Here is an 18,271-nt window from a genome sequence, read left to right as displayed (position 1 = left end):
GGCCTTTCCTGAGGCCACACGAGCGTGTCCCTGAGGTCCCCATTGTAACTGGAGAGGACCCCAAGTTTCCTGCCGCAACTCGAGAAAACCAGGAGATTCTCCCCTCAACGCGAGATGAGGCCCTTTACAATGCGGCGTCTCGAGAGAAATCCCAGCTTCCCTCTTGAGCCTAGAAATGGTCCTGGACATCCTTGATGCAACTCAAGAACTTCCCCGACATAACCGTCTACACTCGAGAAGAACAGCAAGGTTCGGCCAAAACTCAAGAAGAGCCTCGTTTTTCCTTCCTCATCTCGAGATGAGGTTCCATTTCCCTTCTTGGTCAGGAAAGGAATCCCGGCATTACCGACTCATCTCAAGAGGAGGTGGTCTCAACTTGAAAGTCGAAAGGAATTCCACTGGTCGTGCCACCATTTCAAAAGACCCCAGTGTCCCAATCCACTCCAGATACACCTGATTCTCCTACACTGACTCGACTGTCACCCCGTGTATCGACTCAAAACAAGATGGCAATTGTGACAGCCCTGTGGCACCTCGAGAGAAAGCCACAAATCCATATGTCAACTCGACAGGAAGCCTGACACTACTATTACAATTTGAGAGGAAAGCGGACTTGCATGTCTTCATAGGAGACGAGGCCTGAGTCCCTTGTTGAAACTCCATAGGAACACCAAGATCCCTGTCAGTACAGGAGAGGAAACCTGAGGTTCTGGCCTCCACTCCAGGTGAGGACCTAGAAGCCGTACCGACTGGAGAGGAATCCAGAGAGGCCCCTCACAACTCGCATGGACACTGGACTTTTCTAAACCAATACAAGCGGGTCCATGAAGTCCCTATTGTAACTTGAGAGAACCCTAAGTTTCCTGCCGCAACTCGAGAAAAACCAGGCGATTTTGCCCTCAACGCGAGATGAGGCCCTTTTCAGCTGCAGCATCTGGAGAGAAAACCCACCTTCCCTCTTGAGCCTCGAAGGGTCCTTGAAACGCTTGATGTAACTCAAGCAGTGCCCAACATACCCGTATCCACTCGAGAGGAACACCGAGGGTCCCGCCAAAACTCAAAAAGAGCCTGTATTTCCCTTGTCATCTCGAGATGAGGGTGCATTTCCCTGCTTTGTCGGGAAAGGAAGCCCGGTGTTCCTGTCCCACCTCAAGATGAGGCGATCTCCAATAGAAAGTTGAGCAGAACACCAAGGGTCGTGCCACAATTCCAAAAGACCCCATTGTTCCAATCCACTCCAGATACACCTGAATACCCTGCACAGACTCGACTTTCACCCCAAGAATCGACTCAAAACACGTGTGACAGCCATGTGACCCCTCGGGAGACAGCCAGATTCCTATGGCAACTCGACAGGAAGCCTGACACTACTGTTACAGCTCGAGAGGAAAGTGGACTTGCATGTCTCCACAGAAGACCAGGCCTGACTCCCCTGTGGAAACTCCATAAGAACCGTGAGATCCATGTCAAAACTGGAGAGGAACCCTTATGGCCAGAGCTCCAGATGAGAACCTAGGACCCGGCACCGACTGGAGAGGTGCCCCGAGAGGACCCTCCAAATTAGCATGGAGAGTGGACTTTCCTTAGGCAACACGAGCGGGTCCCCGTCTTAACTTGAGAGGAACCTTGAGTTTCCTGTGGCAACTCGAGAAAAACCAGGAGATTCTCCCCTCAATGTAAGATGAGACCCTTTTCTGCTGCAACATCTCGAGAGAAATCCCACCTTCCCTCTTGCTGCTCAAAAGGGTCCTTGACACCCTTGATGCAACTCAAGAAGTTCCCCGACATTACTGTGTCTACTCGAAAGGAACACCAAGGGTCCCGGCACAACTCAAGAAGAGTCCCGTTTTTGCCTCCTCATCTCAAGTTGAGGGTCCATTTCCCTGCTTCATCAGGAAAGGAATCCTGGCGTTCCCATTGCATCTCAAGAGCAGACGGTCTCAATTTGAAAGTCGAGAGGAACTCCAGGGGTCCTGCCAGCATTCCAAAAGACCCCGATGTCCCAACCCACTGGGATACACCTGATTCCCCTGCACTGACTCGATGGTCAGCCCAAGAATCGACTCACAACACGATGGGACGTGTGACAGCCTGCCAGGATCCAGCGTGAGGAATTCCACCTGTGACCAAGGTAATGAGGAAGGAAGTCTGATATACCCAAAGACGTGATCTGGCTTCAGAGGTTCCCCTTGGATTTTCCTGAGCATCTACCACCAAAAACCATACTCTGCCTGCCTTATTGTACTGTACTTTCCACTCTTCTGACATTAAGAGGGGCTGTCCCCCCACCACCTTTCTCTGGAAAATGTTAACTTAGAGCTCCAACCAGTCTCCTGCATATGAAAGGAATGTTTCAGCTCAAATCCCTCTGATGGTTCTCTAACTTGCCTGACAGACTCCACTGGACTTTTACAACTTGTGATTGTTTACAGCCCCCCAACTGCGAGAGGCACAAAGCTTAAAGCATCTTAAAGATACAGAGCCTTTTCCAAAAAGCTAAAAATTATATTGGTGATGGGTTTCAATCTTGAGTCCATGACTGCTGCCAGGCCTCCATATTCTTTATCTTTTAGGCACCTGAAGTATATCAATCAATGTAATTGGGATATACTAAAAGGAATATAGTAATTTTGATGTTAGCAACACTAAACTTTTGAGATAATTAATTTTATCTTTGTTATAAATCACTGTACTCCTCTTTCTTTGTTATGAATTGTTGTGTCCTTGCTCTGTAAGAATGTAACTTTATTTAGTGCTTTCTGAGAGTGGCACCAGGCTGAGGGAAGAACAACACTTATAAGGTTTTCTTGTTGACAGACCTTTATCAGAAAATGGCCATAAAATTTTAATTGGCCCTCTGGCCAGAAGATGATGTAAATCACCTAAGACTTGTGTATACAGCTAAGTATGCAGAGAGAAGGCCTGGTATCGATGAGTCAGGGCTGCTGACACTGCACAATTTTGTATTATCCATTGATCTCTATGTACAACCAAAGGTTTAAAAAGATTTTCCAGACAATAATGGATGGACCAGTTTCTCAGACCAGCTTCTCGAACTGGTTTCTTGGAAATCTGGCTCTCGCTGTATCGACTTCCTCTCTCTCTCTTTCTCCCTCTCCCTCCCTCTCCTTCTCAGGCAGAATTCCCATCTAGAGCATGGAGGCTCACCATTTCTACTTACTTGCAGTGTCTTCAAAGACCCACGTGAGAGAGAGCCCAAGGCAGGGCACCCTCTGCTATTCAAGCAGGCACCAGTGGCCTAATGTAGATGGTGCAAACCTCTTGTCTCGAGGTTTTATTAGTTTTCTGCGCAAACCAAGTTATTCAGCCTCTTTTCTCCATTAGATTTTCCTACTACACTATTTTTTCTAATCTCTCTTATATTTCTAATTAAATAGTCCTTTCTCAGACTTCAACTCCATCCCCGCTTCGAATTCCCTGGATCCAATAGGCCTGGACCCTGGCAACAAACTTTGTGGCACCTTGAGAGAAAGCCACAAATCCCTGTGTCAACTCGACAGGAAGTCTGACACTACTGTTACAACTCAGGTAGAAAATGGACTTGGATGTGTCCACACAAGACAATGCCTGACTCCCCTGTGGAAACTCCATAGGAACCCCGAGATCCATGTCAGAAATGGAGAGGAACTCCAGATGAGGACCTAGGACCTGGCAACGAGTAGAGAGGAATCCCGAAAGGCCCCTTGCAACTCGCATGGAGATTGAACTTTCCAGAGGCCACACAACTGGGTCCATAAGGTCCCCATCCTAACTCGAGAGGAACCCCAAGTTTCCTGCCACAACTCGAGAAAAACCAGGAGATTCTCCCCTCAACACAAGATGAGGACCTTTTCTGCTGCGGCGTCTGCAGAGAAATCCCATCTTCCCTCTTGAGCCTCGAAAGGGTCTTTGACACACTTGATGCTACTCAAAAAGTTACCCAAAATACTCGTCTCCTCTAGAGAGTAACACCAAAAGTCCCGCCATAAAAAAAAAAAAAAGAGCCCCGTTTTTCCCACCTCATCTCGAGATGAGGGTATATTTTTTAGCTTCGTCACAAAAGGAATACTGGCGTTCCCGTCACACCTCAGTAAGGAGGGGGTCTCAACTTGAATGACAAGTAACTCCAGGGGTCGTGCCACCATTCCAAAAGACCAAGATGTCCCAGTCCACTCCAGATACACCTGATTTCCGTGTATTGACTCGATTGTCACCTCGAGTATCGACTCAAAACTTGATGGCACGTGTGACAGCCCTGTGGCACATCGAGAGAAAGCCACAGATACCTATATCAACTAGACAGGAAGCCTGGCACTACTGTTACAGTTCGAGAGGAAAGCAGACTTGCGTGTCTCCACACGAGACAAGGCCTGACTCTCCTGTGGAAACTCCATAGGAACCCCAAGAACCATGTCAGCACTAGAGAGGAACCCTGAGGATCCAGGCTCAGCTCCAGATGAGGACCTAGGACCTGGCACCTAATGGAAAGGAATCCTGAGAGGACCCTCACAACTCGCATGGAGACCTGACTTTCCTGAGGCAACGCGAGTGGTTCCCTGAGTTCCCCTATGTAACTCGAGAGGAATCCCATCTTTCCTGCTGCAACTTGAGGAAAACTAGGAGATTCTCCCCCGAATGTGAGATGAGGCTCTTCTCCGCTGCAGCGTCTTGAGAAAAATCCCACCTTCCCTCTTGAGCCACGAAAGTGTCATTGAAACCCTTGATGCAACTCAAGAAGTTCCCCAAAATACCCGTTTCCACTCAAGAGGAACGCAGAGTGTCCTGCAGTAACTCAAGAAGAGCCCAATTTTCGCTCCTCATCTCGAAATTAGGGTCCTTTTCCCTGATTCGTCAGGAAAGGAATCCAGGTGTTCCCATCGCACCTCAAGAGGAGGCGGTATCAACTTGAAAGTCAAGAGGAACTCCAGGGATTGTGCCACCATATCAAAAGACCCCGATATCCCAATACACTTCAGGTACACCTGATTCCCCTGCACTGAATCGACAGTCACCCCGAGTATCGACTCACAACATGATGGCATGTGTGATATCCCAGTGGCACCTCGAGAGTAAGCCACAGATCCCTATGTCAACTCGACAGGACGCTTGACACTAGTGTTACAGCTTGAGATGAAAGCGGCCTTGCATGTCTCCACACGAGATGAGTCCTGACTCCCCTGTGGAAACTCGATAGAAACCCCGAGATCCACGTCAGCACTGGATAGGAAACCTGAGGTTCTGCCCTCAGCTCCAGATGAGAACATAGGACCCAACACTGACTGGAGAGGAATCCCGAGAGGCCCCCTCACAACTCTCATGGAGACTGGACTCTCCTGAGGCTACACGAGCAGCTCCCTGAGATCCCCAAAGTAACTTGATGGGAACCCCAAATTTCCTGCCACAACTTGTGAAAAACCAGGAGATTCTCCCCTCAACGCGAGATGAGTCTCTTTTCCGCTGTGGCATCTCGAGAGAAATCCCACCCTACTCTTCAGCCTCGAAAGGGTCCTTGACACCCTTGAGGCAACTCAAGAAGTTCCTCAACATACCCATCTCCACTCAAGAGGAACACCGAGGATCCTGCCACAACTCAAAAAGAGCCCCATTTTGCCCTCCTCATCTCGCTATGAGGGTCCATTTCCCTGCTTTGTCGGGAAAAGAATCTCGACGTTTTTGTGGCAACTCAAGAGGAGGTGATCTCCACTTGAAAGTCGAGAGTAACTACAGGGGTCGTCTCACCATTCCAAAAGACCCCGATGTCCCACTGCACTCCAGATAAACCTGATTCCCCTGCACTGACTCGACTGTCACCCCGAGTATAGATTCAAAACACCATGGCCGGTGTGAAAGCCCTGTGGCACCTCAAGAGAAAGTCACAGATCCCTATGTCAACTCGACAGGAAGCCTGACACTCCTGCTAAAGCTCGAGAGGAATGCGGACTTGCATGTCTCCACACGAGATGAGGCCTGACTCCCTTGTGGAAACTCCATAGGAACCCCGAGATCCATGTCAGCACTGGAGAGGAAACCTGAGGTTCCAGCCTCAGCTCCAGATGAGGACCTAGGACCCGGCACCTAATGGAGAGGAATCCCAAGAGGCCCCTCGCAACTCATGTGGAGAATTGACTTTCCTGAGGCAACACAAGCGGGTTCCTGAGGTCCCAGTTGTAACTCGAGAGGAACCCCAAGTTTGATGCCGTAACTCTAGAGAAACCAGGAAATTATCCCCTCAACACGAGATGAGGCCTGACTCCTCTGTGTAAACTCCATAGGAACCCCGAGATCCATGTCAACAAGGGAGAGAAAGCCTGAGGTTGCAGCCTCAGTTCCAGATGAGGACCTAGGAACCAGCACCGACTGCAGAGGAATCCTGAGAGGCCCCTCAAAATTCGCAGTGAAACTGGACTTTCCTGAGGCCACATGACCGGGTTCTGGCGGTCCCCATCATAACTCAAGAGAAACCCCATGTTTCCTGCTGCAACTCGAGAAAACCAAGGAGATTCTCCCCTCAGGGCGAGATGAGTCCCTCTTCTGCTGTGGCATCTCGAGAGATATGCCACCTTCCCTCTTGAGCCTCGAAAGGGTCCTTGACACCCTTGATGACAGAAATTCCCCAACATACCCGTCTCCACTCGAGAGGAACACCGAGGGTCCCACCACAACTCAAGAAGAGCCCCATTTTTCACTCCTCATCTCAAGATGAGGGTCCCTGATACTGCTTCGTCAGGAAAGGAATTTTGGTGTTTCCTTCACACCTTAAATGGAGGTGTTCTCAACTTGAAAGTCGAGAGGAACTCCAGGGGTCGTGCCACCATTCCAAAAGGCCCTGATGTACCATTCCACTCCAGATACACCTGATTCCCCTGAACTGACAAGACTGTTACCCTGAGTATTGACTCACAACACGATGGCATGTGTGCCAACCCTGTGGCACCTAGAGAGAAAGACACAGATCCCTAATTCAGCTCGACAGGAAACCTGACTTTACTGTTTCAGGTCAGCAGGATTGCGGACTTGCATGTCTCCTCACGAGCCAAGTTCTGACTTCCCTGTGGAATCTCCATAGGAACCCCGAGATCCACGTCAGCACTGGAGAGGAACCTGAGGTTTGGCCTCAGTTCCAGATGAGGACCTGGGAGCCGGCACCGACTGGAGAGGAATCCCAAGAGGCTCCTGACAACTCGCATCGAGACTGGACTTTCCTGAAGCCACACTAGCAGTTCCTGAGGTCCCTGTCATAACTCAAGAGGATCCCCAAGTTTCCTGCTGCAACACGAGAAACAACAGCAGATTCTCCCCTCAATGCGAGATGCGGCCTATTTCTGCTGCGACATCTCAAGAGAAATCCCACCTTCCCTCATGACCCACGAAAGGGTCCTTGACACCTTGATGCCACTCAGGAAGTTTCCCGACATACCCATCACCACTCGAGAGGAACACAGAGGATCCACCACAACTCAAGAAGAGCCCCGTTTTTCCCTCCTTATCTTGAGATGAGGGTCCATTTCCCTGCTTCATCAGGAAAGGAATCCCGGCGTTTCCATCGCACCTCAGGAAGAGGTGGTCTCAACTTGAATGTCGAGAGGAACTCAGGGGTCGAGGCACCATTCCAAAAGACCCCAATGTCCCAGTCCACTCCAGATCCAACTGATTCACCTGCACTGACTCGATTGTCATCTGGATTATAGACTCACAACTCGATGGCACGTGTGACAGCCACGTGGCACCTCAAGAGAAAGCCTTAGATCCCAGTGTCAACTGGACAGGAAGCCTGACACTACTGTTACAGCTTGGGAGGAAAGCGGACTTGCACGACTCCACACGAGATGAAGCCTGAATCCCCTGTGGAAAGTCCATAGGAACCCTGAGATCCATGTCAGCACTGGAGAGGGACCCTTAGGTTGCAGCCTCAGTGCCAGATGTGGACCTAGGACCCAGCACCGACTGGAGAGGAATCCCGAGAGGCCCCTCTCAACTCGCATGGAGACTGTACTTTCCTGAGGCCCCATGAGAGGGTCCCTGAGGTCCCCGTTGTAACTCGAGAGGAATCCAAAATTTTCTGCTGCAACTTGAGAAAAAACAGGACATTCTCCCCTCAAGGCCTTTTCCGCTGCAGCATCATGAGAGAAATCCCACCTTCCATCTTGAGCCTCGAAAGGATCATTGAGACCCTTGATGCAACTCAAGAAGTTCCCCAACATACCCATCTCCACTCAAGACTAACACCAAGGGTCCCGCCACAACGAAAGAAGAACCCCGTTTTTCCTTCCTCATGTCGAGATGAGGGTCCATTTCCCTGCTTCGTCCGGAAAGGAATCCAGGTGTTGCTGTCGCACCTAAAAAGGAGGCGCTCTTAACTTGAAAGTCGAGAGGAACTCCCGGGCACTTGCCACCATTCCAAAAGACCCTGATGTCCCAGTCCACTCCAGATACAACTGATTCCCCTGCACTGACTCGACTGTCACCACGAGTATCGACTCACTACATGATGGCACGTGTGACAGCCCTGTGAGACCTCGAGAGAAAGCCACAGATCCCTATGTCAACTCGACAGGAAACCTGACACTGCTGTTACAGCTCGGGAGGAAAAATGACTTGCATGTCTCCACACAAGACGAGCCTGACTCCCCTGTGGAAACTTCACAGCAATCTCGAGATCCATGTCCGCACTTGAAAGGAACCCTGAGATTGCGGCCTCACCTCCAGATGAGGACCCAGGACCCGGCACCGACTGGAGAGGAATCCGGAGAGGCCCCTTGCACCTCACATGGAGGCTGGACTTCCTTATGACCACATGAGCGGGTCCTTGAGGTCCCTGCCATAATTAGAGAGGAACCCCATGTTTCTGGTCTCAACTCGAGATAAACCAGCAGGTTCTTCCCTCAACGCGAGATGAGGCCCTTTTCTGCTGTGGCATCTCGAGAGACATCCCACCATCCCTCTTGAGCCTCAAAAGGGTCCTTGACAAGCTTGAGACAACTCAAAAAGTTCCCCGACATACCCGTCTGCACTCGAGAGGAACACCTAGGGTCCCACCACAACTCAACTAGAGCCCCGTTTTCCCCTCCTTATCTCAAGATGAGGGTCCCTTTCCCTGCTTCTTTGGGAAAGGAATCCCAGCGTTCCTGTCTCACCTCAAGAAAAGGGGGTCTCAAATTGAAAGTCGAGGGGAACTCCAGGGGCATGCCACAATTCCAAAAGACCCTGATGTCCCAGTCCACTCCAGATACACCTGATTCCCCTGCACTGACTTGACTGTCACACCGAGTATCGACTCACAACACGATGGCACGTGTGACAGCCCTGTGGCACCTCGAGAGAAAGGCAAAGATTCCTATGTCAACTCGACACGAAGCCTGACACTACTGTTACAGCTCGGGAAGAAAGCGGACTTGTATGTCTCCACAAGAGACAAGGCCTTACTCTCATGTGGAAACTCAATAGGAACCCCAAGATCCATGACAGCACTGGATAGGAACCCTGAGTGTCAGGAGCCAGCCTGAGGAATCCCGCCCATGGCAAAGGTCATGGGGAAGGAGGCCCGGCAAAACGCAAAGGCGTGATCTGGCTTCCAGGTTTGCCCCAAATTTTCCTAAACATCTATCCCCGAAACCAGAGTCTGCCTGATTTATTGTACTGTGCTTTCCACTCTTTTGACATTCTCTGGAAAATGTTAACTCAGGGCTTCAGTTAACAGAGTCCTGAAAAAGAATGTCTGGTCTGTCCAGACTTTTACAACTTGTGAATTATTTATGGCCCCCAACCACGAGAGGCACGAAGCTTAAAGCACCTTAAAGATACGGAGCCTTTTCTAAAAAGATAAAAATTATATTGGTAGAGGGTTTCACTGTTGAGTTAATGGCTGCTGCCAAGCCTCCATATTCTTCATCTTTTAGGCACCTGAATGATATTAATCAATGTATTTGGGATATAGAAAAAGGAATATAGTAGTTTTGATGTTAACAGCACTAGAATTTTGAGTTAATTGCTTTGCTCTTTGTTATGAATCACTGTACTCCTTTTACTTGTTATAAATTGTTGTATCCTTGCTAGGTAAGTATGTAACTTTATTTAGTGCATTCTGAGAGTGGCACCAGACTTTGGGAAGAACAACACTGTTTGGGCAAATAAGTTTTCTGGTTGACAAGCACTTATCAGAAATTGGCCATAAAATGTTAATTGGCCTTCTGGCCAGAAGATGATGTAAATCACCTAAAACTTGTGTATGCAACTAGGTATGCAGAGAGAAAGCCTGGTCTCGATAAGAGTCAGGGATGCTGACACTGCATAATTTTATATTATCCATTGATCTCTATGTACAAAAAAAGGTATAAAAAACCTTTACAACAATAGAGGATGTGCCAGGCACTGGAAAACTTGCTTACCTCTGTGTAATTCTTACTCTATATTCAGACTGAATTTCCATCTGGAGCAGGGAGGCTCGCCATGTATACTTACTTGCCCTGGCTTCTAAGATCGGTGAGAGAGGGAGCCCAAGGCAGGGAACCCTCCGCTATTCAAACGGACGCTGGAAGCCCAAGGTAGATAGCACAAACTTCTTGTCTTGAGGTTTTATTAGCTTTCCCTGTAAACCAAGTTATTCAGCCTCTTTTCTCCACTAATTTCCCTACTATACTATTTTTTTTCTTAATCTCTCCTTATATTTCTAATTAAATAAATGTTTTCCTCGCCTACGCTGACTCTGCTTTGAATTCCCTAGATCCACTGGGGCAGAACCCCAGCACTTGTGATTGCGGCCTCAGCTTCAGATGAGGACCTAGGACCTGAAACCGACTGGAGAGGAATATCGAGGGGCCCCTCACAACTCCCATGGAGACTGGACTTTCCTGAGGCCACAGGAGTAGGTCCCTGAAGTTCCCATCATAAAATGAGAGTAACGCCAATGTTCCTGCTGCAACTCGAAAACAATCAGGAGTTTCTCCACTCAAGGCGAATAGAGGGCTTTTCCACTGTGGCATCCCAAGAAAAATCCCACCTTCCCTATTGAGCCTCAAAATGGTCCTTGACACCTTTGATGCAACTCAAGAACTTCCCTGACATACCTGTCTCCACTCGAGAGGAACACTGATGGTCCCGCCACAACTCAAGTAGAGCCCCATTTTTTCCTCCTCATCTGGAGATGAGGGTCCATTTCCCTGCTTTGTCGGGAAAGGAATCCCGGCTTTCCCATTGCACCTCAGTAGGAGGCCGTCTCAACTTGAAAGTCGAGAGGAACTCCAGGGGACGTCCCACTATTCCTAAAGACCCTGATATCCCTATCCACTCCAGATACACCTGATTCCCCTGCACTGACTCAACTGTCACCACAAGTAGCGACTCACAACACGATTGCATGTGTGACAGCCTGCCGGGAGGCAGCGTGACGAATCCTGCCCATGGCTAAGGTCATGAGGAAGGAAGGTTGACATACACAAAGTTGTTTTCTGGCTTCAGGGGTTACCCCTGGATTTTCCTAGGCACCTACCCCCCAAAACCAGAGTCTGCCTGCGTTATTGTCTGTGACTTCCACTCTTCTGTCATTAACAGGGGCAGTCACCCACCTTCTTTCTCTGGAAAAAAGTTAACTTAGAGCTCCAACCCATCTCCTGCATATGAAAGGGATGTTTCAGGTCAAATCCCTCTGATGGCTCTCTAACTTGCCTGACAGGTTTCCCCGGACTTTTACAACTTGTGATTGTTTCAGTTCAGTTCAGTTCAGTTCAGTTGCTCAGTCGTGCCCGACTCTTTGCGACCCCATGACCTGCAGCACGCCAGGCCTCCCTGTCCATCACCAACATTCGGAGTTCACTCAGACTCACGTCCATCGACTCAGTGATGCCATCCAGCCATCTCATCCTCTGTCATCCCCTTCTCTTCCTGTGCCCAATCCCTCCCAGCATCAGAGTCTTTTCCAAAGAGTCAACACTTCGCATGAGGTGGCCAAAGTACTGGAGTTTCAACTTTAGCATCACTCGTTACAAAGAAATCCCAGGGCTGATCTCCTTCAGATTGGACAGGTTGGATCTCCTTGAAGTCCAAGGGACTCTCATGAGTCTTCTCCAACACCACAGTTCAAAAGCATCAATTCTTCGGCGCTCAGCCTTCTTCACAGTCCAACTCTCACATCCATATATAACCCCTGGAAAAACCATAGCCTTGACTGGACGGACCTTAGTCGGCAAAGTAATGCTTCTGCTTTTGAATATGCTATCTAGGCTGCTCATAACTTTTCTTCCAAAGAGTAAGTGTCTTTTAATTTCATGGTTGCAAGCACCATCTGCAGTGATTTTGGAGCCCCCCAAAATAAAGCCTGACACTGTTTCCACTGTTTCCCCATCTATTTCCCATGAAGTGATGGGACTGGATGCCATGATCTTCGTTTTCTGAATGTTAAGCTTTAAGCCAACTTTTTCCACTCTCCACTTTCACTTTCATCAGGAGGCTTTTTAGCTCCTCTTCACTTTCTGACATAAGGGTGGTGTCATCTGCATATCTGAGGTTATTGATATTTCTCCTGGCAATCTTGATTCGAGCTTGTGTTTCTTCCAACCCAGCATTTCTCATTATGTAACCTGCATATAAGTTAAATAAGCAAGGTGACAATATTCAGTTTTGATGCACTCTTTCTCCTATTTGGAACCAGTCTGTTGTTCAATGTCCAGTTCTAACTGTTGCTTCCTGACCTGCATACAGATTTCTCAAGAGGCAGGTCAGGTGGTCTGGTATTTCCATCTCTCTCAGAATTTTCCACAGTTTATTGTGGTCCACACAGTCAAAGGCTTTGGCATAGTCAATAAAGCAGAAATAGATGTTTTTCTGGAACTCTCTTGCCTTTTTAATGATCCAGCAGATGTTGGCAATTTGATCTCTGGTTCCTCTGCCTTTTCTAAAATCAGCTTGAACATCAGGAAGTTCACGGTTCATGAATTGCTGAAGCCTGGCTTGGAGAATTTTAAGCATTACTTTACTAGTGTGTGAGATGAGTGCAATTGTGCAGTAGTTTGAGCATTCTTTGGCATTGCCTTTCTTAGGGATTGGAATGAAAACTCACCTTTTCCAGTCCTGTGGCCACTGCTGAGTTTTCCCAATTTGCTGGCATGTTGAGTGCAGCACTTTCACAGCATCTTCTTTTAGGATTTGAAATAGCTCCACTGGAATTGTATCACCTCCACTAGCTTTGTTGGTAGTGATGCTTTCTAAGGCCCACTTGACTTCACATTCTACGATGTCTGGCTCTAGATGAGTGATCACACCATCGTGATTATCTTCATCGTGAAGATCTTTTATGTACAGTTCTTCTGTGTATTCTTGCCACTTCTTATTAATGTCTTCTGCTTCTGTTAGGTCCATAGCATTTCTGTCCTTTATCGAGCCCATCTTTGCAAGAAATGTCCCCTTGGTATCTCTAATTTTCTTGACTAGATCTCTAGTTTTTCCCATTCTGTTTTTTTTTTTTCTATTTCTTTGCATTGATTGCTGAAGAAGGCTTTCTTATCTCTTCTTACTATTCTTTTGAACTCTGCATTCAGATGCTTATATCTTTCCTTTTCTCCTTTGCTTTTCACTTCTCTTCTTTTCACAGCTATTTGTAAGGCCTCCCCAGAAGACAGGCATGAAGCTTAAAGCATCTTAAGGATACAGAGCCTTTTCTAAAAAGCTAAAAATTATATTGGTGATGGGTTTCAATGTTCAGTCAATGACCTCTGCCAGGCCTCCATATTCTTTATCTTTTAGACACCTGAATGATATTAATCAATATAATTGTGATATAGAAAAATGAATATAATATTTTGATGTTAGCAACACTAGACTTTTGAATTAATTAATTTTCTCTTAGTTATAAACCACTGTACTCCTCATTCTTTGTTATAAATTGTTGTGTTCTTGCTATGTAAGAATGTAAATTTATTTAATACTTTCTGAGAGTGGCACCAGATTTTGGGAAGAAAAAACCTTTTACGGTTTTCTTGTTGACAGACCCTTATCAGAAAAGGGCCATAAAATATTAATTGTCCCTCTCGCCAGAAGATAATGCAAATCACCTAAGACTTGTGCATAAAGCTAGGTATGCAGAGAGAAATCCTGGTCTTGATAAGAGTCAGGGCTGCTGATGCTGCATAATTTTGTATTATCCACTGTTCTTTATGTACAACCAAAAGTATAAAAAGATTTTCTTGACAATAAAGGATGAACCAGTTTCTCAGAGCAGCTTGTCGAACTGGTTTCTTGGAAAACTGTCTCCCCTTCATTTCAACTTCCTCTCTCTCTCTTTCTCCCTCTCTCTCCCTCTCCTTTTTAGGCTGAATTCCCATCTGGAGCAAGGAGGCTTACAACGTCTACTTACTTGCCCTGGCTGCTAAGACCAACGTTAGAGGGAGCCCAAGACGGGGCACCCTCTGCTATTCAAGCGGGCGCTGGTGGACCAAAGTAGATGGTGAAAAACCCTTGTCTCGAGGTTTATTAGTTTTCTGCATAAACCAAATTATTCAGCATCTTTTCTCTTAAATTTTCCTACCACACTATTTATTCCTATTCTCTCTTCTATTTCTAATTAAATGATCCTTTCCCAGACTTCGACTCACTCCCTGCTTTGAATTCCCTGGACTAACCGGGGCTGGACTCTGGCAACATCCCTTTAGCACCTCGAGAGAAAGACATAGATCCCTAGTCAACTCGACAGGAAGCCTGACACTACTGTTACAGCTCGAGAGGAAAGTGGACTTTCATGACTCCACAGGAGACGAGGCCTGACTCCCATATTGAGACTATGTAGGGACCCCGAGATCCATGTCAGCACTGGAGAGGAAACCCAAGGTTTCAGCCTCAGCTCCAGATGAGGACCTAGGACCTGGCGCCAACTGCAGAGGTATCCCAAGAGGCCCTTTGGAACTCGCATGGAGACTGGACTTTCATGAGGCAACACGAGTGGGTCCCTGAGGTTCCCGGCGTAACACGAGAGGAACCCCAAGTTTCCTGCCTCAACTCGAAAAAACAAAAACAAAAACAGGAGATTCTCCCCTCCTCTCAATGCAAAATGAGGCCCTTTTCCACTGAGGCATCTCAAGAGAAATCCCACCATCCCCGTTGAGCCTCGAAAGGGTCCTTGACACCCTTTATGTAACTCAAGAAGTTCCCCTACATACCCATCTCGACTCGAGAGGAACACTGTGGGTCCCGCCACAACTCAAAAAGAGACACGTTTTTTCTGCCTAATCTCGAGATGAGGGTCCATTTCCCTGCATCGTCGAGAAAGAAATCCCGGCATTCCCGAAGCATGTCAAGAGGAGGTGGTCTCAAATTGAAAGTCGAGAGGAAAGTAACACTATTCCAAAAGACCCTGATGTCCCAATCCATTCCAGATACATCTCATTCCCCTGTATTGACTTGACTGTCTCCCCGAGTATCAACTCACAACAACATGGCACTTGTGACAGCCCTGTGGCACCTCAAGAAAAAGCCACAGATCCATATGCCAACTCTACAGGAAGCCTGACACTACTGTTACAGCTCGAGAGAAAAGAGAACTTGCATGTCTGCCCACGAGATGAGGCCTGACCCCCTATTGAAACTCCAGGGTCATTCCGAGTTCCATGTCAGCATTGGAAAGGAATACTGAGGATGCGGCCTCAGCTCAGATGAGGACCTAGGACACGACAACGAATGCAGAGGGATCCCAAGAGGCCCCTCGGAACTCGCATGGAGACTGGAATTTCCTGAGGCCACATGACTGGGTCCCTGAGGTCCTCATCGTAACTCGAGAGGAACACCAAGTTTTCTACCAGAACTCCAGAAAAACTAGGAGATTCTGCACTAAACGCGAGATGAGGACCTTTACTTCTGCGACATCTCGAGGTAAATCCCACCTTTTCTCTTGCGCCTCAAAAGGGTCCTTGACACCCCCGAGGCAACTCAAGAAATTCCCTGACATAATCATCTCCACCCGAGAGGAACACCAAGGGACCCACCACAACTCAAGAAGAGCCTCACTTTCCCTCCCCAACTCGAGATGAGGGTCCCTTTCCCTGCTTCGTCAGGAAAGGAATCTCGGCATTCCCATTGCACCTCAAGAAGAGGAAGTCTCAACTTGAAAGTTGATAGGAACTCCAGGGGTCGTGTCACCATTCCAAAAGTCTATGCTGCCCCAGTCCACTCCAGATACATGAGAATCCCCTGCACTGTCTCAACTGTTACTCAGAGTATCGACCCAAAACATGATGGCACATGTGTCAGCCCTGTGCCTCCTAGACAGAAAGCCACAGATGCCTTTTCAAGTCAACAGGAAGGTTGATACTACTGTTACAGCTTGGGAAGAAAGAGAACTTGCATGTCTCCACACGAGGCGAGGCCTGAAACCACTGTGGAAACTCCATAGGAACCACGAGAACAATGTCAGCACTGTAGAGGAAGCCAGAGTTTGCAGCCTCAAGTCCAGATGAGGACATAGGACCCAGCACTGACTGTAGAGAAATACTGCAGGCCCCTCACAACTCGCATGGAGATTGGACTTTCCTGAGGTGAAACGAGCCGGTCCCTGAGGTCCTCGTCGTAACTCGAGAGGAACCCCAAGTATCCTGCCACAACTAGAGAAAAACCAGGGGATTTTCCCCTTAAAAGGACTGAGACCATTTTCCAGTGCGGTGTCTCGACAGAAAGCACACCTTCCCTCTTGTGCCTTGAAAGGGTCCTGGACACCCTTGATGGAACTCAAGAAGTTCCCCAACATACCCGTCTCCACTCGAGAGGAACACTGACGGTCCCGTCACAACTCAAGAAGAGCCCAGTTTTTCCCTCCTCATCTCGAGACGAGGGTCCCTTTCCCTACTTCTTATGGAAAGGAATCCCGGTGTTCCTGTCACACCTCAAGAGGAGGCGGTCTCAACTTGAAAGATGAGAGGAACTCCAGGGGTCGTGCCACCATTCCAAAAGACCCCATTGTCCCAGTTTACTCCAGATACACCTCATTTCCCTGCTCTGCCACCCCAAGTATTGACTCACAACACAATGGCATGTTTGACAGCCCTGTGGAACCTCGAGAGAAAGCCACAAATCCAATGTCAACTCGACAGGAAGCTTGACACTACTGTTACAGCTCAAGAGGAAGGCGGAGTTGCATGTCTCCACACGAGACGAGGCTTGAATCCCCTGTGGAAACTCCATAGGAACCCCCAGATCCATGTCAGCACTGGAGAGGTAGCCTGAGGTTGCTGCCTCAGCTCCAGATAAGAACCTAGGACCCAGCAGTGACTGGAGAGGAATCCCGAGAGGCCCCTCGCAACTCGCATGGAGACTGGACTTCCCTGAGGCCACACATCGCGTCCCTGAGGTCCCCTTCGTAACTCGAGAGGAACCCCAAGTTTCCTGCTGCAGCTCGAGAAAAACCAAGAGATTCTCCCCTCAAGGCGAGATTAGGGCTTTTTCTGCTGTGGCATCTGGAGAGAAATCCGACCTTTCTTCTTGCGTCTGGAAAGGGTCCTTGATACCCTTGATGCAACTCAAGAAGTTCCCTGACATAACTGTCTCCACCTGGGAGGAACATCAAGGGTCCCGCCACAACTCAAGAAGAGCCTCGTATTTCCATCCTCATCTTGAGATGAGGGACCCTTTCCCTACTTCTTATGGAAAGGATTTCCAGCGTTCCCGTCGCACCTCAAGAGGAGGCAGTCTCAACTTCAAAGACGAGAGGAACTCCAGGGGTCGTGCAACCATTCCAAAAGACCCCGATGTCCCAATCCACTACAGATACTCCTGATTCCCTTGCACTGACTCGACTGTCACCCGGAATATCGACTCACAACACAATGGCATGTTTGACAGCCCTTTGGGACCTTGAGAGAAAGGCACATATCCTCATGTTAACTCAACAGGAAGCCTGACACTACCGTTACAGCTCGAGAGGAAAGCAGAATTGCATGTCTCCACATGAGACCAGAATTGACTCCCCTGTGGAAACTCCATAGGAACCCCGAGATCCACATCAGCACTGGAGAGGAAGCATGAAGTTGCAGCCTCAGATCCAGATAAGAACCTAGGACCCAGCACCAACTGGAGAGGAATCCTGAGAGGCTTCATGAGAGGCCCCTTGCAAGTCGAAGCGGAGTTGCATGTCTCCACACGAGATGAGGTTGACTCCCCTGTGGAAACTACATAGGAACCCCCAGATCCAAGTCAGCACTGGAGAGGAAGCCTGAGGTTGCGGCCTCATTTCCAGGTGAGGACCTAAGACATAGCACCAACTGGAGAGGAATCCCGAGAGTCCCCTCCCAACTCGAAT

General features: G+C 48.4%; 1 protein-coding gene across 1 annotated transcript in view; it reads right to left on the bottom strand.

Annotated features, from left to right (window-relative positions):
* LOC138095433 (liprin-alpha-1-like) overlaps positions 1-18,271 on the bottom strand; it is a 197,486-nt gene that overhangs the window by 24,868 nt on the left and 154,347 nt on the right. The gene's annotated exons all lie outside the window — the stretch shown is intronic.

The sequence above is a fragment of the Capricornis sumatraensis genome, chromosome 19, assembly GCF_032405125.1.
Source record: "Capricornis sumatraensis isolate serow.1 chromosome 19, serow.2, whole genome shotgun sequence".
Lineage (NCBI taxonomy): Eukaryota > Metazoa > Chordata > Mammalia > Artiodactyla > Bovidae > Capricornis > Capricornis sumatraensis.
Note: the sequence above shows the minus strand (reverse complement) of the source record. Positions and strands in the feature narration are given on the sequence as shown.